This window comes from Camelus ferus, chromosome 15, assembly GCF_009834535.1.
Source record: "Camelus ferus isolate YT-003-E chromosome 15, BCGSAC_Cfer_1.0, whole genome shotgun sequence".
NCBI lineage: Eukaryota > Metazoa > Chordata > Mammalia > Artiodactyla > Camelidae > Camelus > Camelus ferus.
In genome coordinates, this window is record NC_045710.1 from 33006639 (window position 1) to 33029942 (window position 23304).

The window sequence follows — 23304 nt, forward strand, 5'->3', positions numbered from 1 at the left end:
GTGAGGTCCCACGAAGACCCTGATTCTTAATGATCTTCTCCCCTCCTCCCCGCACTTCTATCCTATGGCCAATAGGAGAGGAAGGGAGAGGACAACTTGTGTGTCATGCAGGGTGGGATGTGCCATCTTAGGCAAGCCCATGAGTAAGTGCAGAGATGATTTCAGATCCTCCCACGAGAACTACACTGGTGACCACTTCTCTTTGCTACTGCAGTTCTTAAAACACTTTGAGCTCATGTCATTTGATGCTCAGGGTACCAGGAGTGAGTTATAGGTGGGCTGTGATGTGGCTCCTCCTGTCAGCTCTGGGGACATCCTCAGGGTAGCTCAGGGTGGTGGGACACCAGGCTGGTGGTTCCTGGAGGCCGGGCACTGTCCATGTTCCTCAGTGTACTAGACACATGCTGTCACTTTCTTTCTGAGACATGATGACCATAAAGTTGGGAAGCCATGGGCAGGGCAGGAGTATTTATTTCCCTTTTATAGATGAGGAAACTGAGGTTCAGAGAAGTTATGTAGCCCATGTCACAGACAGCCATGGCTTTTAAGGTGGCTCTGATCTCTTTGGGGAAACTGGAAGCTGCTTCCTGGTTCTAGCACCTGCTTGGAAATCATGCTGCATATCAGCTTCTTAAGGGCTGTTCTGTCTCTTTGGTGCTTTATCATTTGCAGGTATTGTTTCCTTGTTTCCTCTCTCTCTCTTTTTAAGACTTCACTGAAGTAAAGTGATACACATATACTCAAGGATGATTTCCAGTGCATAGAGATAGAGCAGAAAAGCTATATAATCTAAGGTTGTGTCAACATGATCCCCTCTTCCTGTTGGTTGTTAAGTTTATCTGAGATTTGAGCCTCTTTTCAAAAAGCAGTGTGTGCAGACAACATGACCCTGTATGGAGAAAATGTTAATGAACACACACACACAAGAAGAACCTACTTGAACTAATAAATGAGTATAGGAAAGCCACAGCATACAAGATCAAGATACAAATATCAGTTGCAATTCTATATTACTAGCAATGAACAATCTGAAATTGAAATTAAGAAAACAGTTACATTTACAATGGCATCAGAATGAATTAAATGCTCAGGAATAAATTTAATCAGAGGAGCTAGAAATTTATATACTAAAAAAAAATACAAAACATTGTTAAGAGAAATTAAGGAAGAGCTAAATAAATGGAGAAATAGTCCATGTTTATGGATTAACAGACTCAGCATTATTAAAATGTATTTAAGATAAATGTATTTATCTCCAAATTGGTCAACAGATTCAATGCAATTCCTACCAAAATCCCAGCAGGCTTCTTTGGAGATGTTGACAATCTGATCTTAAAATTCATATGGAAATTCAACGGGCTCAGAATAGTCAAAGGAATCTTGAAAAAAACAACAAAGTTGGAGGATACATACTTCCTGATTTCAAAAACTTCCTCTAAAGCTGCAGTAATCAAAACAATGTGGTATTAGCATAAGGGTGGACAAATAGATCAATGGAAAAGATTTGAGAGTCCAGAAATAAACCGTTAGATTTATGGCCAGTTGATTTTTGACAGTAGTAACAAGACCATTAAATGGAGAAAGGATAGTCTTTGCAACAGGTGATGACCATTTAGATTCTTCTCCCACACCATACACTAAAATGAACTCAAAGTGGATTATAAACCTAAAAACAAGAACTTGTCCTACAACTTCCTGTGAAGTTACAAGGATGAGAATGTAGAAGACTGGGAATGCCAACAGAGAGGATATCAGTAGGAATGTAAGATTATCTTTTTGTCAAGAACTTCATTGATTTCAGAGAAATTACTTCACATGAGGGAACAAACAGTGAAAACATGGGGAGAAGCCCTGCTCTGTGGGGGAATCAGCCTTCTCTCGTTGTTTGGAGTCCTCTAGTCATTTGCAGCCTAAGAAATTTAGACTTAATAAAGGGCCTTACTATGTTATTAAGGGAGCTTACTTTTTAATATAAAACAGCTACTTTTTATTTCCTATATATGCTGCCCCCCCCCCCCTTCTCACAACCTTCTGGTGAAGTGGGGAATTACCATCATCTTCATTTTAGCTAACACTGCTTTCATGCTTGGCATGTGCCAAGCTCTGCTCCCAGCACTTTACAACTTACTAAGTCACTGAATTCTCACAATGCCCTAGGAGGTGGATACTGTTATCACTCCTATTTTACAGATGAGGAAATTGAAGCCAGAGTGGTTTTGTGACTTGCAGCTAGTAAGATGCAGAGCCGGGATACAAATTCCGGGAGTGTGACTATGGGACTGACTCTTCCACACCCAGTACCACCTCTTATCACTTGCATTTGATAATTGAGGAAATTGCAGTGCAGGGACATTAAGTGATTGTTGAAAGCTGAACAGCGAGTTCTGTGTCACTTTGGTGTTTCTCTACTGCATCACATGCTCACCCAGCCCCCCACTGAGAGCGCATATTCCACATAGGTAAGGTGTTAGGTAGAGAAGAATTACAGGAGAAGGAAAAATCGTCAGCCCTTTGGGCAGCTCCTTTACCAGTTTAGAATCTCTGTGATTTCAGCCATGCACAGGATCCTGTGGTTCAAAGACTTCCCTTAGAAATCCTTCTAGTTCAGTCTCTCCATCAGAGCTAAAAATTCATCAAAAGCTCTTTTGTAGCTTCTGCTTGGGCATTTTCTGCAGTAGGAAGCTTACTGCCTTGTAACTAACCATCATTTATTTGATGCACGTGCTAGATAGAAAATTCTCCTTTTTGAGCCCCGATCAGTATTGGCCTTTCTGTGACTTGTTTTCTCAGCCTTGTTCTGCCCTCTGGAACAATGCTTAGTATGTTTAATTTTTACATGTTAGTCATTTGTAGTTAAAAGCAGGATTCAGGAGTCTGACTTCCTGAGTTTGACTGCTGGCTCTGCTGCAAGCATGCTCTGTAACTTGAGGCTTTAGTTTCCTCATCAGTAAAATGGAAACAAGCTGTTTAGAGGAGCTGCATCAGATAAACCACATCGTAGGAGGAGATCACTGTTGCTGTATTTGGAAACAATAATTACATGCTATCTTTTTTTTTAATTGAAGTATAGTTGATTTACAATATGCTAGTTTCTGGTGTACAGCATAGTGATTCAGTTACACATTCATATATGTATATTCTTTTTCATATTCTTTTTCATTTTAAGTTATTATAAGTCATTGAGTATAGTTAGTTCCCTGTAGTATACAGTAGGCCCTTGTTTATATATAGTAGCTTGTATCTGCTAATTTCAAACCTAATTTACCCCCCCACTTCCCCTTTGGTAACTACAAGTTTGTTTTCTATCTTTATGAGTCTGTTTCTGTTTTGTAAATAAGTTCATTTGTGTCATTTATTTTAGATTCCACATATAAGTGATATCATATGGTATTTGTCTTTATCTGACTGACTTCACTAAGTATGATAATCTCTAGGTCCATCCATGTTGCTGCAGATGGCATTATGTCATTCTTTTAATGGCTGAGTAATATTCCATTGTGTGTGTGTGTGTGTGTATGTGTGTGTGTGTATACACGCTGCATCTTTATCCAGTCATCTGTCAATGGACATTTAGATTGCTTCCATGTCTTGGTTATTGTACATGGTGCTGCTATGAACACTGGGGATGCATGAATTATATTCTATCTTAATCTTCTTCAGTATTAGTATCCTAGTTCTTTAATCTATTCTTTCACTGCATCTGTCAACTTTCAGGCCTCTCGCTTTTAGGTCTCACTCTTCTGGGTATACTTATCTTTAAATATCTGTCCCAAAAGACAGAAGGCAGAACTGAGCTCAGTAACCCCTGACTTGTCTGATCATGCCCACCTGTGAGCAGAGCCCACAATAACTTTTAGATGGGGTTAGTTTGTCCTCATGAAGCCTCCTGATAAAGCTGTTCATTTCATATGTGTTCCCTGGAGGGACTGTGTTCTACCTTCCCCAAACCCTTTCTTTACTTTCTCCAAAGGTATTGTGTTAAGAATGAAATTGGCAGCAATTAGTGAATTTAGGTGTTTCCAGATTTTAGATCTTTTCCTCTTGAGTCGCTATTCATTAGGGACTTTACTGTGAATTACGAGTAATTCTCTCTTTATCTAAAAATAAATACTGGATACTAGTCAAGCCTGGAGTTATATTTTGTCCTCATCATACCAGCCTTCTAGTGGGCAGTGGCAGGGCTGAAGTCACCTTCCCCCATTCTTAAAGATAGCTTGGAGACTTTTCATTTTTAATGGTGCAATTCATAGTTCTAATAATAATGAGAAAACCCAAGCATGTAAAACACATGAAAGCACTTTTCTGACTAGAAGTTGAGACTTGGAGCTGTTTTGATTACTATTGCTGCAAAAGAGATCACCTTAAAACTCGGAGGCTTAGCTGGTTGGTTGTGGTTTGGGGCAGTCAGATGGTGGTTTGAACAGTGCAGGTAGGGGACCCGAAGTGCCTAGGGGCCTCCTAGGCATCTCTCTCTCTCTCTCCGTGGAGCCTCAGAGCTTCTCCACGTGGTCTCTCTGCATGGGCTGACTTGGGCTTCCTCACAGCATGGTGGCCTCTGGGCATCAGATTGCTTATGTGGTGGCTGAAGACTTCAAGAGAGAATATTCCAGTGAACAGTGTGGACACTGCTTTGTGTCTTATGACTTAACTTTGAAGGTTACGTTGTATCACTTCAGCTAAAAGCTCACCCGTTTCAAGGGGCATGTGGAATGAGAAATACTGTTACAGTTATCTGGAAAATGCAAATCTTCTCACCAGTTCGGACATAGGACTCTAAAACCTAGTTTATAAAGTTACTGGTATAAAGTATTGGAAAGAGAGTAAGACTTGAATTTGAAAAGACTTTCTTTTCTTCTCCTTACTTTTAATTTGCTGAATGACTCAATGCTACGACTTTATGTTGTTTTTGTTGTGTTTTGTTTGGGTTTTTTACTCAAACAATTCATGAGTTCAGTTTGTTCCTCCACAAAAATGGGAATTTGGATATAACTACCTGGTCTCCCTGGCCAAGCTGTTGTAATGATCAGAAGAGCAACCGCTTGTGAAAAGATCTGAGCATAAATGTCTCTGTTAGGAGTATTCACAGTGCTTCTCTCACGCTAGCCAAAACACAGGAGAAGCAAAAGGCCCTTCACCCACCAAGTGACGGATGAAATGCAAAAAGTTTGATTCATACCTCTAAAGTTACCATCTAACCCAGTTCTCTTTCCTCTTCTCCCTCTTTGGCCTCACTTTTCGGCTTGCACCAGCAAAATGCTGAGTGAGTTCATGCCTTTCTCAGAGCTATGAAGATCAAGCTAGAAGGAACCTCAGAGACCACGTTGTTCAAGTCCTGTGAGGTGAAGTGGCCTTCTCCAGCTGCCATCCCAGATGGTGGATGTGGCTGGAGGGTGTACCAGGGCTTGCAGCTTCTGCAGGGAACAGGGGACTTCAGCTTTCTCTTCTGACAGGACACAAACATCCTGGGCTAAGTGGCCTAGAGTGGGTCAGGACAAGAGCTGGTCAGCTAGCCAAGCCATCCATCGAGCTTCTGGAAAGCTGGAACAGGACTGGCTGGGGTCCAGATGCTCATTGTGTAGGGATGAAATGAAATATTTCCAAAGGAACTGGCTCATTATTTAGGATGCTAAATGTTTATTTGATCAAACCAAACCTTAGCTCAAGAAGCCAAAGGGTCTGAATTTTAAGTCCCACATGCCTGGGCTTGGAGGGGACAGGCTGCAGGGAAGAGAAGGTGAGAGTTTCTTCCAGTCGGAAAATAGTGGGAAATACGTCAATGCGGGACACTGCATGCCACCTGGTGAGAGGGGACTTGGGCTCCTACTGAAGCAGGGCAGAGGTGCTTCTGGTTTTCTAGATGATCTAAAGGCCTCCCCACATACTCTGGGTTCAGTCACATGGAATGATCCTTTATTCTACTACTTAAAATGATACTTTAAAATGAAATAAAATAGTATCAATGCCTGTTTTCCTGTGCTTCAGTTGTTTCCCTTTGACCAGTAAAGTTCTCTCCTGCAACTTCCTGGTTGCAGTGGCCTCCTTCCATCCATCATACCATCAATCAGGGTGATCCTTGTCAATCAGGGTGATCCTTGTCACTCAGCTCCTTCAAGTAAGCGTGGCTGGAAGTGATTGGTTAGTTCTGACAGAGCGGCTGACCCAGCATAAAAAAATTCTTCTTCCAGACCATTGGGATCCATCTTGCTTTTGCAGAGATTAGTGATTTTTGCTAGTGTTTTTAAGGCAATGTGAGAGGCATTTCATCATTTTGGTTATTCCCCACTGTCTGCCTGGGTGTCTCAACAGTCTCTAAACCCAGTGTCTGGTCTAAGCCGTCTGCTCACCACATGTAATGTGATCCTTTAAGACACAATCTGAATTATTTTTTAAATGAGCTAAAATTCAAGAGCTGTTGGGACTTTTAGAAATTAACCAGCAAGAGTGTTCCTTACTGCTAATTTGACATTTCCTTATGGCTTTATGCTAAGGTTATATGTTTGCACTGTTACCATAGATATGCTAAAAGTGAAAACCAAACAAAATTTAAAACTTTAAAGGACTAAGAAAAATAGGCATTGAATTACCTGAACATGAATTATTGTGTATTTTATTAACCTCAGCTAGATTTTTGGCTTTGAATTATGTGCTGTTAAATGCTGGGAGAAGAGCTGTGTTGCTGTGTATCTTTTCTCTAAAGAACATACTACATATTTCAATTTAGAAATGCATCTTCAGCCCCCTAGACCTGAGGTTAGCAAAATGAATGACTGAGGAAGCAAATTCATGTATAATCACTACACGTAAGGTCAGACAGCCCTTCCTTTACATGAGCGTGGACTTGGACTTCCACGGACAGTCCAAGAACCTGCATGACTCTGTCCAAAGTTTCTTGATGCTGTAAATGATATTTGGGGTGGGCAAAGCAGTAGAGGGTAAAGTCTCAGAGCTCTGCTGCCCCTAGGCAGGCCACAGACAAACCAACACAGAGCCGGCATCCAGAGGGAAGTGGTCAAGACCAGAGAAGGCAGACAGAACCTACTCAGCTGCACAGAGCAGTCTTTCCCTTCAGTACTTCTCAGCTACAGTAGGCCAGTGGGAACAGGGCCACTGCAAAATTTTATATAAGATGCTCAACCCTGTTTGCATCAAAACTATCTGCATCTGTGTGTCCATCTCAGTGACCAAAAGAGTACATTGTTTAGTTCTTCAATCTTATGGTCAGATTTTATTTCTTTTTCTTATTCTATCCTATTCACTCTGTTTTTTTTTTCCTATTAATTTTTTTTTCACATTATTCTCTGGTTCATTGTTCTGTTGATGTCAGTGTCCTAGAGCAGTGGTTTCAGGCTGTTTATGGTAATGGACTCCTTCCTTAAAATGAAACCTGCAGAATAGTTCACTCTATAAAATTATAAACGGGGGACCCCCTTTTATTCAAAGGAGCTATGGGGTTCCGTTGCCTGTTGGCTGACCCCCAGGGCACCTCCTTGGCAACTGTGATTCCTGGAATAGAGTTTTAAATCCCCTGCTTTAGCTGTTGGGGGAAATCAGGACTGGCAGGCAGAGTTTGCTGGAGATTAGCATCAAACTTGCTTTCCCAAGTACCCTTTCGGCATCTTCCTCTCATTCGTGCATCGACAGAATACTTCTCACTCTCCTACTAGGTGTAAAGCACGGCGTCAGATGCTGGTGACATGGAAATGAGCGAGATAGACGTGGTCCCTACCCTCCTGCGGAGGGCAGGGTTTTAGACTTTCACAAGCAGAATCTGTCCCCGTGCATGGGCTAGTTGGTATGTCCTGATGACATATTGTCCCTATGGGTGCTTCCTGAGCAGATGTGTCTGGCACAATCTAGTTAACCTCTTCATGCAAAGTGGTCCCCTTAGGAAGCCACGAGAAGCCCAGCATGCCAAGAAAGTCCTGCTGCGATTCTAAAATGATCCCAGGGAAGCAGGGACTAGACACAAACTATGGGGACTAAAAGGTAAATAGAAGAGTTGGACAGAATGAGGGCTGAGGTTCTCTGTAGTGTATTAACATGTTTTCTTTATTTGGATTGACTGCCTCCTTCCCTCACTTCACCACTCATTCTAACTAGGAGTGGAAGGGTAAAAATTCAGCTTATTAATGTAGGTTTTCCTACATTTAAAACAATAGCACACAAGCCTTCAAATATGTCTCTCATTTTACTAAGCGTATTCTTGGAAATCGCATCAGAATGCAGCAGAGGTGGGGAAAGCTGATCATTTTTTCCCCCTATACTATCCAGTTGCTGTGTAGCTTGCGGTTAATCAGTTTTGCCACTAGGGGGTGATCATAGTTGAAAAGTAGAGCTGAGAGAGTCAGGATTGAATCAGGGGATATTGATGAAATAGCAACTGGTTATTATGTTTGATTGATCTAGGACCAAAAAGAGCAAACTGAAGACCTAAAATGCTTTAGGCTTAGCTAGTGATTAAATTTGTGATATTTCCGGGAGGATAAATGTTGGAACTGCCAAATACTTGTTTTATGAGCAAGACCCTGAAGTTAAGCAGAAAAAAAATGGACAGAAAGTCAGGGGCAGAGCCATGTTTTTCTTTTAAAATAGATACAGAGAAGCATATGTTTGTTTGTTCCTACTTGGTGTTTTTGTTTTACTTCTAAATTGAGAACAGCTGAAATAATTTCTGAATTGTTCTGGACTTTTGAGCACAGACTCCCAGACAGTTTCTGTGGTCTGAGCCCTCAGAAACCCACCTGATGAGAGATGAAGCCCATCTCTGGAAAAAGCTATTTGAGGCTCCATGAAGCAGCCTAGGTCTGTTTGTTTCCCCCTGCATTTGAAAATAGAAGTCAAGCCTGCTCCCAGGACTGAGGATCCTGCCACTGACCATCTTGAAAGGAGCAGGAAAGGATTTGCACAGTTTTGCCAGACAGCAGTAACAATCTCCATTCTTCCTGCTGTAATCCTCCTTACTCACGAATTCTAAATTGGAGCAGCATTTTCCCATCAAACTCATTCAAGAGGGAAGTTATTCAGTAACCCTGGAAGAGAATAGAGGATTCATTTCTGATGATTTTACAGACTCCTAGTTCCTCCTAGATTCTATCTCAACCCCAAGAGTTGTTGACTATAATGAGGTTTTAGTCCTCAAATTTGCTAATTCTTGATGTATGTAAGAATGGTTAACAGCCTTTAACAGAGTGTTATTCTACTGACATCCCCAAATCATCGATGTATATTTATAAATGAACTTCACATGAGTTTCTATTAATGATGTGTTTCTTAATACTGACTGATAGGTAACCCCAAGTTAATTAGATTTCCTTGCCCTGATGGTTTCTTTAAAACATGGTATTAGATGATAATGGAAAGGACAGTCTTGGCAACAAATGCTTAAACCGTAGCCCAAGGGCTTTAGATTATCATCAGCAGCAGCCTGCAGCAGAAGCAAAGTCTTACTGAATGTTATCTCTTTTCTAGATTAGATAGAAAGAAGAATTAGGGAGATAACAAGGAAACATTTTCTAAGGCTGGTTATACTCTGGTTTGGGTGACAGTACAAACTGGAAATTGCAAAGTGCCTTGTTGGTCAGAAACTGGTAGCTGCTAAACTGGTAGGAGGCAGAATTAGTTTTTTTTAATTCTCTTGGGCTCTTTGTTTGGGCTCCTTAGTATTACAGACATTGGGGGTGGGTGGGGTGGAGCTAATGTTGAGGACAGCGAGTTGATGCTTTCTGCTGATGTTGCTCTTCGTTTTTACCCAGAGTATACAGGAGAAAATGTTGACTTTCTCACTTGCAAGGCCATACTCTTATTTCACCCTTGCATGTTCTTGACCCTTCATGATATTTTATTTATGCAATGGAGTCTTACTCAGCCATAAAGAAGAATGCCATTTGCAGCCACATGGATGGACCTAGAGATTATCGGACTAAGTGAAGTAAGTCAGACAGAGAAAGACAAATAATATATGATATCACTTATATAGTACAGATGAACTTATTTACAAAACAGAAATAGATTCAGAGACATAGAAGACAAATTTATAGTTACCAAAGGGGAAGGTGGAGGAGGGATAAATTGGGAGTATGGGATTAACAGATGCACACTACCATATATAAAATAGACAAACAATGAGGATTTACTGTATAGCACAGGGAACTATATTTAATATCTTGTAATAAACTATAATGGAAAAGAATTGGGGAAAAATGTATATACATATATGTGTGTGTGTGTGTGTAAAAAACTGAATCACTTTGCTGTACACCTGAAACTAACACACTATTGTAAACCAGGTCTACCCTCCCCTCTCAAAAAAAATTCTTCCACACTTCAGCGCTAGGATCCTAGAGTGTATGGTAATAATTCTCCAAGTTTCTTTTTTTCAGACAGGTAAAGGAGGCCAGGATTGATATAATTCTTGGTTTATTTAAACCTAAAAGCCTGCTATTAAGAGAGGAAGAGAAAGGGGGGAGGCAGCTGTTTAAGAGCTATACCTTGAAAGAATGCTGTATCCACAGGGCAGGGAATGTGTGTATGAGTGAACTAAGCTACTCCAGGAATCTCAATGAGAAACAGCATTTGAGGTTTGTCACAGTTTCTCACATACTCTTGAAATAGTCTATTTCCCAACAAGCAAAAGCCGACGTCACTTCATGCACAGACTTTCTCTAATGCCCCCAACAGACCTTCCATCTTACCGTCTGTTCAGTTAAGCTTCACAGTCAGAAAAAGAACACAGCCGTTTTGGTGAATGATTTGTTACTCTTCCCATTGGATTAGCCAACTCTTATTTGTGTGTGAGGACCACAGTTCAGATAAGATCTGGTGTAGCTGTTGTTAATTTGGAGAAAGTGCCTTTCAGATTTTAGCAGAAATTTACCTTCTTCTAGAATTCGATGCTTCTGATAGACCTTTGCTTTATCTTAATGATCAAGATCTGAAGTCATTAGAGATCTGAAACATATACTGAGGAGAAAATTTAAATATTTTCCAACTGGAAAATTATCCTGAATTATTTATGTTGTATTTCCAAGGTGCTTTGAGTCATGTTGCTGATTCCAGGAAAGTGTTTGCGTAAGTTTAGAAAATAGAATGGACCAGTTGATTCATGCTTTAGCTGATGGCGTTGTCTCCTGGGAGGCTAGGGCACCCCTCGCCTTATGCCTATGGGGTGGTGGAATGCTGCCATTTAATTTGTCTTAACTCTCTCTTTTGAGACCGTATTGCTCCCGCCCCGCAAAACCGTTTGCAAAGATGCCGCAGCCCTCCAGAGATTACTATTTCACAGACATTCCAAAGGGCTGGATACTGCTAGCTCAGCCATTTTAACCTTGGCATTTCCCTTAAGAAAACAGCAGGAGTAACTGTGACCCAGAGGAAGAATATGGAAGTGGTAAGGGGCTCCAGGGGTCTTCGAGGAGTTGAGATAGCCTAGTACAGTATCAGATGAGAGGGAAGCATTTATAAATTTCCTTTTCCTGTGTTTTGTTGTTTCCCCTCTGTTTCTCCCAGCATACCCATCTGAGGGCCAGCTTGGCTTAAGTCACTCCAATGGAAATATTGAAGAGTCACCCCCCTTTATTTAGGTCTTGCTTTCCTGCCCTTCCTTTCTCCCCTCACCCCAAATTTATGAATGGAAGAAGGAGAGATTGAATTGGCCAGGGCTGTAGGTTGCATCTTGATTTTCTGGTCTCTGGGGAGGAGGGCAGGGAACCATCTCCTCCAACTGGAAACCCTAGGCTTCTATTCATTTAACAACTTTAGGTTACCCAGTACATTGTGTTCAAATAAATTGTGAAAATAAGTTATTTCCAGTGCTCAGGGCATAGTCTGCTGAATGGATCTGTCTGTCTCTCATAAATTTTCCATTCGGATGGTCAGAGCAGGGCAGAAGTTTCTCGCTGGGCTGTTAGGCTACAGGCAACTGTTGTCACTGGCTGACCCTGGGTTGTAAGTACGTGGGAACTTTGTCAAGGGCATCGCAGAGAGGAGAGAGAGAGTTCTGTGGTGAGGTCTGCCTTTGGGTTGGAGAGAGCTCTTGCTAATGATGCTTTTGTCAGTGCTTCTGTTTGAACTAAGTTGGCAGAGTTTTATCTTATCCAAACAGATCCACAGCAAAAGAAAACTAATGTGGACAATTAGAATTGGTGGTAAATCTGAATTATACTGAAAGTCTTCAGAAAGATGATAGGAGTTACTGCTTATAGATTGTTGCCAGGTACAAGTTCCTCCAAACCGTCAGTGATGAAAAAGATAAGGGCAATTTTAATTAGCACATTTGCCAAATAAATGGGTGCTGTCCCTGTGCTTAAAAAGGTGTGTTCTTAAATTAATTACAAATGTTTGTGCATTTCAATTGGCTATTACTTGGCTAAGCAATGCATTTCTTTACAGAGATACAGTTCCAGTTTTCTCCTGTTCAAGATATCACAATCTCATATTTGAACAAATGCCAGATGGATGAAGTGTACTAGATAGTGAGTCCTTGTCCATCAAAATAATTTGGTTCAAAGAGTGGTTTCATGGGAAAAGAATGGAATGAAAGTAGTGTTTTAGAGCCCCAAGAAGTAGTTTCGGCCATGCCTGGGAGGTAGAGGTGAGAGGGTATCTCCTGACCCAAGGCAGTGGGCTGTGTGCTCTCTTAAAAGGTCTTGCTCCTCTCATCTGCATGTTCAGAGCATGCTCAGATTTAGGTCCAGCCTACGTGGTGCAGCTTCACATATAATTTCAAGGATAGACACATCTCAGAGTTCTGAGTGGACGATAGAGAATAAGCCGTTTACATGTTGAAGGCACACCATCTAGCATCTAATATTGATGCTCAAAAAATATCTGCCAGAGATTGATTGACTTTGATGAAGTGAAAGCACCAAACTTCCAGTTAGTTTAGCAGAGCCTGGAAGCCCAGAGTTGTGGGCTTGCCCATCCTGATAGAGCCAGTTCCCTTCATAATAGTTTCTTGGCAGTCTTCCTTCTTTGCAAACCCAGAATCTGATGCAACACCGAGGAACAGTAAAAGTCATGTGAATCTGGAAATATACCCCTTTTCCAGGCATTTGTTTAGAGTTTCCTGGCATTGGATTGTTGATAGGTCAGTATTGCAAGAGAATGCATATTTTTTACATAATACTGTGGTTGAAAGCAGAGTTTCCTCACCAGCTCACTGATTATTTCACTAAGTAAGGAATTAATCAGAAGGCAACTGAAAAATCTTTTGTTTTCATTGTTCATGTGAGACTCTGGTGGTTTGCCTCTACTTGACATCATTGGTAGGTAGATTCCCCCTGTGGAATTCTTGAAAGTAAGGTCATGAACATGTGTATGCCTTAACTGGTTTGTATTCAGGATGAGGAGAAGTAATCTAATTGGGTGAGCTGCTTAAATAATCTAAGCCATCTAATTTCTGAGCATGCCTGCTCTGTTAGATTCAGAAAGAGACCTCAGGGACTGCTCTGAGACCCGAGACCATTAAACAGTGTTGAATTGGCTTGTCTGGAGTAATGACACTCACCCATCTTGGTAATTCAGACAATCTTAGCTGAACACAACCAAAATTATAGTAACTATGTAGATTGATTAATCTGGTTAATTGGTCATTATCAATTGATTGACTGTTCTATGCAAGATATAATTTCTGCTCTCAAGGATTGAGAAAGTCTAATTGAAGAATTAGGGTACATAAAGAACCCTGAGTTAAATAACCCTCTCTGCCTTAACAATGTAAGCTAGTGGTATAAGGTTATAATGTATAGGATATGATTAATCATCACATGGGTGGTTTAGGTAGTTCCATGAACTCACAAGAAGAAGAGTTTTCTAAAAACTGTCTTCATTGGAAAAGACATCACCAAAGGGGAAGAGAATAGGAAATGGTTGATAGCTAGAGAAGGGGGACCTGGAGCAGAGCTGCCTGGATGGTTTAGAAGTGACCAAGAGCAAGGAGTGGTTGCCACAGGAAAAAAAAATCAGCTCAAGTAGGATGTTGTGAGGTAGGCTGAAATTTAGGTTACCACCAGACTGGGGGAGGTTCTAACCTGAACACCTCAAAGTGGGATCCCTAGATTAGCAGCATTGCATCACCTGGGAGCTTGTTAGAAATGCAGAATCTCAGGTCCCAACCTAGACCTGCAGACTCAGTATTTCAGGGTGTGGGATCCAAGAATCTGTGTTTTTTAAAAAGCATCCAGTTGATTCTCATGCATGAAAGCACGCCTACTGATAATGTGGGTTTTGTTCAAATGAGTGAAGGCTCTTGAGTGGGAAAGTAGCAAGTTCTTCAGTGAGCCAACAAACCAGGACACTAGGGATACTGTCTTCTACATGGAAATGTCTTCAGCATCCTCACTGACAATTCTCACCACCTGCAAGGTGCAGTCTCTCCAAGCTGTCAGTTACCTAACTGGTGAAGTTAAAGTCCTATAACTGTCATCTGAAGTGGTTTCTGAAGGTTGAGGGCAGGTCTTGTCTGGGCAGTGATGTGATAGTCATCTATGGTATATTTTTATTGGTAGGGATTTTTTTTTAAAGTGTGTGCTTTGCAAGAACTCTATAAATGAGCAACAAGAACAAACACCTGTATAGTGCTTTATAGTTTAAAACATAATACTCATTCACTTATTTTCTGACTGTTTAAGAAATTAGTTTCCAGGGGAGGGTATAACTCAGTGGGAAAAGTACATGCTTAGCATGCACGAGGTCCTGGGTTCAATCCCCAGTACCTCCGTTAAAAAAATAAATAAACCTAATTAGCTCCCTCCAGATAGATAGATAGATAAATTAATTAATTAATTAATTAATTAATTTTTAAAAACCTAGTTACCTCCTTGCCACCTCCCCCCAAAAAACCTAAAAAATAACTAAAAAGAAAAGAAATCAGTTCCCACTGTTTATTAGGAAATTGAGATTTCCACATTACAAAGTTAATGTGAGCTCTTGAAAACCAATAAACTTTTTTGATGGAAAAATTTTTCCAAACTATATTATTGTAGCATTATTATTAGTATCAATATAATTACTGTTAAAATAATAGAACTAGCACGTATTTTTAAGACTTGATAGAAAGAGTGTTAAATATTATTTTAATTTTAATTGGTGACTTTGATATAATAATGTATTGAAGGCTGTCAGAAGTTAGGATTGCTGTTCTCACTTTAAATAGCCCCAGATTGGCAATTTTGGGGATCAATTCTAGCTAGTCTCTTATATCTTTATTTCCTACCTTACTGCTCCAATAAGCTGGAAAGAATGGAATTTCCTTAAGGTTAAAATCCTAACCTTAGCTTTGTCTACAGTATCACGTAGTAGCCCTTGGCCCATGGGCTTGAGAGTGGTGTTAGTGTCTGTTGTTACGGATGGTGTGGGTCTTGGCACCAGTATTTCCCTCGCCTATTCAGAGGACATTTTTCACCCTTATAGTTTCACAGTTGTGGTCCAGATGGTGGGGTTTGCCAGGAAGGAGACCACTGTATAAAAGACCTGACATTGTATTCACCTATATTCCACACTGACTCTAGAGAGGGCCATGGGTCCCAGAGAAAGGAACAAACCCCTGGCATGTGCCTAAAAAAAGCAGCAGAGTTTGTGTCCTAGAGATTAAAGACCAGTTCTTTAAACACAGGCTTAATGTGCAGATGTGAACACACAGTCTTGAAGCTAAGGCCCCATTATTTTTGATGTATAAAATGTGAGCTCTATTGTCAGCTTTCTTGAATGATACTGAAGGTGACTCCTGGTGTAACAGAAAGAGAGACTTGGGTTCAGATTCTAACTGTACTACTTACCAGCCCTGTGGCCTCAGGCAAGTCAGTAACCCCTCTGAGCCTCTGTTTTTTTTTTTTTTGGTTTTTTTTGGTTTGGTTTTTTTTTTTGTGGAAAATGCAGACAGTAATACCTGCACTCAGGATTCTTGCATCAGTGGAAAAGTAGCTCGTACTTCCCATGTAGTATGTGCTCAGTAAATTTTACCAGTTGTCAGTTTCTGCTTGTTAGTTGTGTCCTCACATTAACCTTAGATTATAATCTGAGGCCGAAATAGAGGTGGTTTGCTTCAAACAGCAAGATCTCCTCACCGTTCCTTAAGTCTACCAAATGCATCCCATTTTTATGTCTTCATGGTTTTCCTGTACCTGGGAAACCCCAATTCTGCTTGTTTTGATTCCCTTCCCCCTTTAAGTCCCAGTTCTTCCATGGAGACTTCCTTCGTTATTTCTTCATCACAAATCTGCAGACAATAAAATACCCTCCTGTGGTGTTAACTCTTTATTTCGTTGGAGTTTCTCGTTCCTCCAACTAGATTGTAGCCTTTTTGAAAGTCCTCTATAAATGCAATCTAATGAACTGATTTGAAGTATGTTCATTACCGAGCCATATGCAGCCACTGAATGGAGGCTTGTGAATGAAAAATTGAAACTAATATATTCCTGAGCAGCTTTTTTGGGCCAGGCATCTACGATAAGGATAATCTACTATAATTTTCCAAGAAGTAGCTACTATTGAATCTTGATTTTACAGGTGTGGATACCAACATCCCTGATTGTCCAAGTGCACACAGCCAGTGAGTAGCTGAGCTAGGACTTGAATGCAGGCAGTCTGGGTCAAGAGGCGAGTTTGGACCACTACACCATGTCAGTGAGGATGTGGATGGAGAAAGCTATCAGAACTTTCAAAAACACCCATGGACAGAGTTCCATAAACAGGGATTGACTGCAGTCAAGTCATGAATTGTTTCAGTTGAGGTTCTCCAAGTCTTTTTTTTCCATTCATGTCATTAACAAGTCTATTTAGATAATAGATTTCTACATTTAGAGAAACGAGCCTCTTATTTGGATTGTCAGCCCTCTGTCATTGTATCAGAGTTGCGACTCAGTCCTGAAACTCTCACTTGCTTTGTCTATATTATCACCACCTTCCCAAGTCGTTAAGAACAAAAGGTTTGTGAACAAATTAAACACAGGCTGTTTTTGTTCTGCTTCCACAAGCACCTGCGCCTGCGGAATGCATACTGCACGGTGTTGATTCGAGCTCATAAATTTTTAAGAAACAACACATGTCGGAATCCAGCACCTTCCTACAATATCACAGCCAAAGTTAAACAGGTCCTTGGAGAGGACCTTGTGCTATTTCACCAGATACTTAAAAGTTTATCTCACCACACTGTCCGGGGCTCAGCGTAAACCTGGGCGGAAGTACGGAGATCAAAGAATTTAGTAATCAAAAACCTTTGTTCACACTCTGTCTGTCATCAAATGAAAGTATTAGTGAAGTGGTATGGAAATCCTCTTTAGCTTGCCTGCAACCACCAGCCATGCCACTTAAGATTTAAAACAATGTGATCCAGTGTTCACAATCCACAGGATTGAGCTGTATGCATACATAAGTGTATTATTTCCAAGTTGCCAATTTCCCCCAGATTAGCACATTTTCATTTCGGCTTTATTAAAGGAGTCAGAACATGAAAGAGGATTTAGCACTGTGGAGATGTCAACCGAGCTTTCTTGCCATCACAGAGTGGTTTATTTGGTTTGGGGCAGCCATGCACATGAATCCATCAGTGTGTCTATAGGACTGAAAGTTAAGCCAAGTGGGACTGGAAAAAGGAAAAGATGAGAAATACAATTATGTTGTGAAACCACAGCTCTCCAGGCCCTTGATTGGATTTCATATGGCCCTACAGTTGCAAAATGATGGTATTAGCCACACAGTCAGTGCTTTATTATGGCATGAGTGGAATGGCTTGAATGTGCTGAGCATGATGTGAAGCACTGTAGGGATGCAGCTAGATGCAGGAGACATGGCACTGGTAACTATTCCTATTGTGGAAAGCCGTGGTTTTCCTGAGAGTACACTTTGTCTGTCTGAGTCCTGGGATGAAGGAAGACTAGAAGCCACTGGTCCAAGAATTTACACTTGAGTTGGATTTACCAGCACATGAAATTCGCATAAAAAGATGCAGAGCCAAATGCAGTAGAATTATCATATCTTAATGTTAGAAGGCACCTTAGCAATTGTCCAACCCAGTGCTTCCCAAACGTCACTGATCATTAGGAGCTACCTGGGGATTTAAGTGAACGTTCCCAGGGCTGTCCAGAGTTAGAAGCTCTGATAGAGGGGCCTAGAAATCTGTATGTTTTAAAATGCTACTAAGGGATTCTGTGGCTCTGCCAGCTCATCTGGTCCATCCCCTTGATGAACAAAGAGGGTTTTTATTAACAACCAAATGAAGTGATCAATTCAGTATCCAAGGCTGGCATCCTCAGGTTGGAAGGAACTCACTGCAGAACAAAGCAGCAGGATCCAATGTTGGACAGAAGGTTGGAGTTCTTACAAGTCCTTCCTTGACTACAACAAAAGGGGCCTCGCTTTATCTTCTTCTGCCCATCAGTCTTAGTTAGTCTGCAGTAACATGGATTGAATTTACCAACATGGCAGTCCAGCAATTGATTACCGAAATGGCAGTCCTTCAGTGTTTGAAGAGTTCCTCTTCAATTTGTTCCTTTGTTTGATAGCTTATTCATTTGTTCACTCATTCATTCAATTTGGACTGTCAGCATCCTCTAAGAGTGGATTTATTGAGACTGACCATTGCCACTTCCTTCAGCTGCTTCATGTACATCTCAGCTTCTCCACACCCTCCTGTTTGCCATCCTCTGGATGAACTCTAGTTTGTCGGTGTCAAATATGGTGCCTAGAATCGGACACCACACTGCCCATGTAGTCTGACCAGTGGAGTCCAACAGGAGCTATAGGAACAGTTGCTACCTATGTCCTGCTTCTACTAGAGAGTGTTGTAAGAATAACCAAGAGCCCAAACTGGTGTGGACAGAAAACTCCATAGCAGATCAGGAAGGGAAAAGGTCAGCGTTGGTTGAACTTATCAGGCATGAGCCAGTCCTAGTGAATAGGTAAGCTTTGGAATGGAAGAGAGTGCCTTCCCTCCAGTATTCCTAGTGGAGAAATAGTTTTATTGGAAACTCAGGTAATTGCTACATGGACCACAGTGTGTGCGTGCTATCTGGTCTGCAGGTTAAACAGAGGCTCTCACCACATCATTGCCCCTACACGGAGGATCAGCTCTGACTGCTGCCCCGAGTCAGGGGATGTGAAGACAGCTTTTTTTTTCTTCTCTGTACGGTGGGCCCAACCTAAATATGTCCATCTAAGAAGGTTATGTTTCCTTCCCACAACTGAAAAGAAATGTTGATGTACCGTCTCTATTTAGAGTCAGCTACCTGGTATTTGCTTATGTTTAAAACCATCCCAAGAACTTTGCATGTTCTTTGGGAAGAAAAGAAAAGGTAAGGAAAGAGGAACTACTGTGGCACTGACAGCTGGTTGGAACCTTAACTGGTCGGTTGTTTCTTACGCACAAAATTGGAAAACGTTTCCTTGATTACCTTTCACTGAAAAGACTGGCCATTTTACCATCGATGTAGGTACATTCTAATCCCCTGATTGGTAAGCAGGATTTCAGTCTACATAGAACTATGCAAGCAGGCAAAGAAACAAAAAATAGAAAAAACAGCAGCGACAGTGGCAGCACTAACACGGCGGAAGGCTTGGCCTACCCAGGACGGCAGGCTTTATTTACGACAGTCGTAGGTGCATGAACCTCCTGGAAGTCAGACCTCAAGTGTGACCTCTGCAGGTGCTTTGTTTTGTGTTGGGCAAAGGAAATGATAAAGTGACATCTGAAGTTTCTGGAATCAGAGTAGCAGCTACATGGGCTGCTTCAGTTCTGTGTGAGGTTCAGTTCTGAGCTGGAGATCAGAGACACCCATTTAGTTCTTTACTGAGCTGGACCTGCACTGAGCCTTGACCAGATGGGGATGTGAAAGAAAAGGGAACCCCAAGCCCTAGCTGTTGGTGCTTACATCCTACTGGGGACACAGGAAGGTGTATTTGTGGAACAGTGAGAGCTTGATGCAATCACACACTGGATTGGGAGAATCCAGCTGAGCTCATGAAAAAGTTGTTGGTAAAGGACAAGAGTATCCTGTGGCCTTGGCTGCGTGGGGAACTAGGATTAGAACAAGAATATTTCTGTGCATGCCTATGCTTAAAAACACTTACAAGGAACATTCTGTCAGTCCTTAACTTTGGCTTCAGACAGCTGACTACTGGTGACAGTGGGCTCTAATGAGCAATCAGTGTTTTCTCTCTGTTTAAATTAACTCTTGGTATCATCAAAGACAGATTTGGTCTATGTCACCATCTTGCCCAGAATGGGCAGACCAGATTCTAGATGGGCACCAGGTACACCACAGAGCAGGAATCCTCTCCAAGATGACGAGGTGCTAAGTTGGGCAGATGAGTGAGAGGATGCCTTGCTGCTCTCCTGGAGTCTGGGTCAACAGCCAGGGACAGGGGGTGGTAGCCAGATGCTACACTCAAGAGTGGCCCTTGATGGAGAAAGTAGCCAATGGGTGAAAAACAGGAGGAAGCCGGGTACTAGGAGGTGATGCAGAGGTACCAGACGTTGATGTTCTGGTGATGCAATAGAATAAAAGAAAGAGCCTCAGCAAAACCACACCGTTGTATATTTCATTGCCACGTCCTCCATCTAAACCCTCTTTGTCATTTTGAAAGAGGAAACTTACAACAAGCCATTATGCCTGCTTACCTTCAGATGTTGCTCTTATTCACAGCATGAGATCACGTAGGGTCAGCGTTGTTGAGCTGTAGCCTACTTGGGGGCTATTCCATAAGTACTGTTTTATCAGGTGATAGAAACTTCTTTCTCATAAGATGTTGAATACCTCTGTAAAAGGAAAAGTGTTCTCTGATGTCCTGAACCAAAACCCTTCCACTTTCCCCTGGCTTTCACACGTGAATGAAAGTGCATGGGGCAAGTTAGCAGTAACTTCAAGTTGTTCCCTGGGCGAAGTGCAGCTCTAACCAGGGGCAGGAAATCTTTATTTGATCTTTATTGGGCAAGTCAGTTTGGAATTGCTTTAGTTTGGTTTGACCAAGGAAGCATAATAGAGAGGAGGGAGGGTTGCATGTTGGTCTTTTTCAAAGATGATAAAACATTTAGCACAGTGGAGATGGGGGAGAGATTGAATAATTTGAGGCCACCTTCTTTCAGTCCATCTTGAATTCTGCTTCTAGAATAGCTTTTCTTAAAATCAGCTTTAATCATGCTATTTTACAGCTCAAAATGTTTCTAGAGTTCTTTATTTCCCACCTGTGTTTTCAGAACCAGCCTCCCAACCTCCACCCTACTACCACCTAGTCTTTCTCCTTTCTCCCTGTTTCTAAGCTTTTTCCCCTGGCTCACTCCTCCTCTCTTCATCCCACATGCAATGGTCATTTTTGCTTACCTCTGACCTTCAGGCCTGTGCTTCTAACTTGATAGACCGTCTAATCCTCCCACATTCCATTGTTCAAGACCTTTATTGTGGTCTTTCCCCTAATTCAGATTTATCTCAACCACATTCTTACAGCAATGACCAGTTCCATCAAAATCAGTTGTATTATGGAAAATAAAATCTAGAAAGGGTTTTCTTATGACTGTTGCTTATAATAATCTCCTGTAAGTGCTAAGACCTGGATGACAGACAATTCTTCTCTAAGGGCCCAAGAGGTTAAGGGCCCCGATACATAGGTTTTGCGATCTAATTTGATCCAGGAGTGTTTAACACATAATGAGAGAGCATTTTGTGCTGCTTTCTCCTGTATTCAGTTCCTAGCTCCCGGGAACCAAAGCCATGGCTTATATCATCTTCCATATCTGCCAGTCACCTACTCCAGGGCTGGGCACCCATGAAAGACCTGTTGAGTTGAGAGGTTAAATGATGTAGATGTGAAAAGGAAAGGATGTTACAGAGTGTAAGGCCCATGATTCCCTTAGATGGTACGTTGGAAAAATCGCTCATCCTGTCACTGGTGCATCAGAGGCAGACTGTTCCAAGTCCACTCTGTTGTTGAGTGCACATGTGAAATTGATTCAAAAGCAATAGAATCTTTGCACATATAAACAGCTAACAAACGATGGAGAACATGTGTCCAAACAAACTGGATTGGCAGGACACGCAGTGCTGCTGAGAGGAAGCCTCTGGCTATCGATCACACCTTACAAGATGGATGGGGTGGGCCTAATTTTCTCCTCAAAGTCAGGCAGGGTTAGCAGTCTGGGGAAATGGAGCCCAATGGGAATTTCAAACACATGGTGTGGCCCTTCCAGCTTGTAGGTCATTATTAACTATTCTTACCCTAAATGGCCGTGACATATAATCTCTTTCCTAATTTTATTATTTTCCTTGCTATCACAAGACCGTAACTTTTTAGACATTCAGGTGAGATTAAGGGAGGAGGAGGCAGAATAAGGCTTTTAAAATCTTTGATTACCTCAGAAAACATATTTGCTTACTTTACCAGGAAGTTGGGTTTTTGTTTTGTTTTGTTTCCTGCCGATGCCAAGAGGGGATTAATGAGTAGCTGCTGGCTCTGCCAGCTTTCTTTTGATTTGAGTTTATGTAATTAAGCGGTTCCCAGAATGACTTGAAGTTCTCACTCTGCATCAAAACATGCTTCTCAAATGTGTTAGGTGTGGAGGTCAGAAACAATCCAAACACACTGAATGGAGGGAGGGGAAGTGAAAAATGGATCTTGCTTTAAAAACAGTCCCTCCTATGTCAGAAGGGTTGACTGTGCTTTGGAGCCATGCATACTGAGCTGTGTTGAGTAGAAAAGCAAGTTAAAACTGAAGTTCAAATGGGCTGAAATTAGCGTAACTCGAAATGAGGTTAACAAGAGACATAACATGGGGAAACCAACTCTGATTTACTATTTCATTTCCAGCAACCAGAGCCTCATCCATGGTGGAGATTCAAGACCTCATGCATTTGACAAAGACATACTAGGAACCCAGGCTCAGTTCTAGTTGCTGGGGATACAGCAAGAAACTAAACCAACGAGAAGAATCCCTCCCTCAAGATGCTTACATGGGGTGAATGTTGGATGAGCAGATTTTTATTGAGTGCCTCGTTAGGTACAGAGTTCTGAGCTAGTAGTGGTGTTAGGGGTTGCTGGGAACAATAAGGTATGTTCCTCGGGGAATTGACCATCTCACTGGGAGTTAAAGACAACTGTCCATGGAACAAAAGAACTGTTCAAAGCTGTAACCAGATACTGGATGCTGATACAGACAGACCCCTTGAGGGTGACGTGGTCAGAATGGACACTGCCTGGCAGATTCTGCAGACAGGAGGCTCACTGCACTTGATGATGCATCTTGAAGACTTTAACTCCCTAAGTAGTAAGAAGTTGTAGATATAAGTATCAGAGCACCCTGTGGTTTCATTTCTCACTTAT

The 23304-nt window shown here is 41.6% G+C and overlaps 1 protein-coding gene across 3 annotated transcripts in view; it reads left to right on the forward strand.

Moving 5' to 3' along the window:
• Positions 1–23304, forward strand: part of PRKCE (protein kinase C epsilon) — a 470469-nt gene that overhangs the window by 363650 nt on the left and 83515 nt on the right. The gene's annotated exons all lie outside the window — the stretch shown is intronic.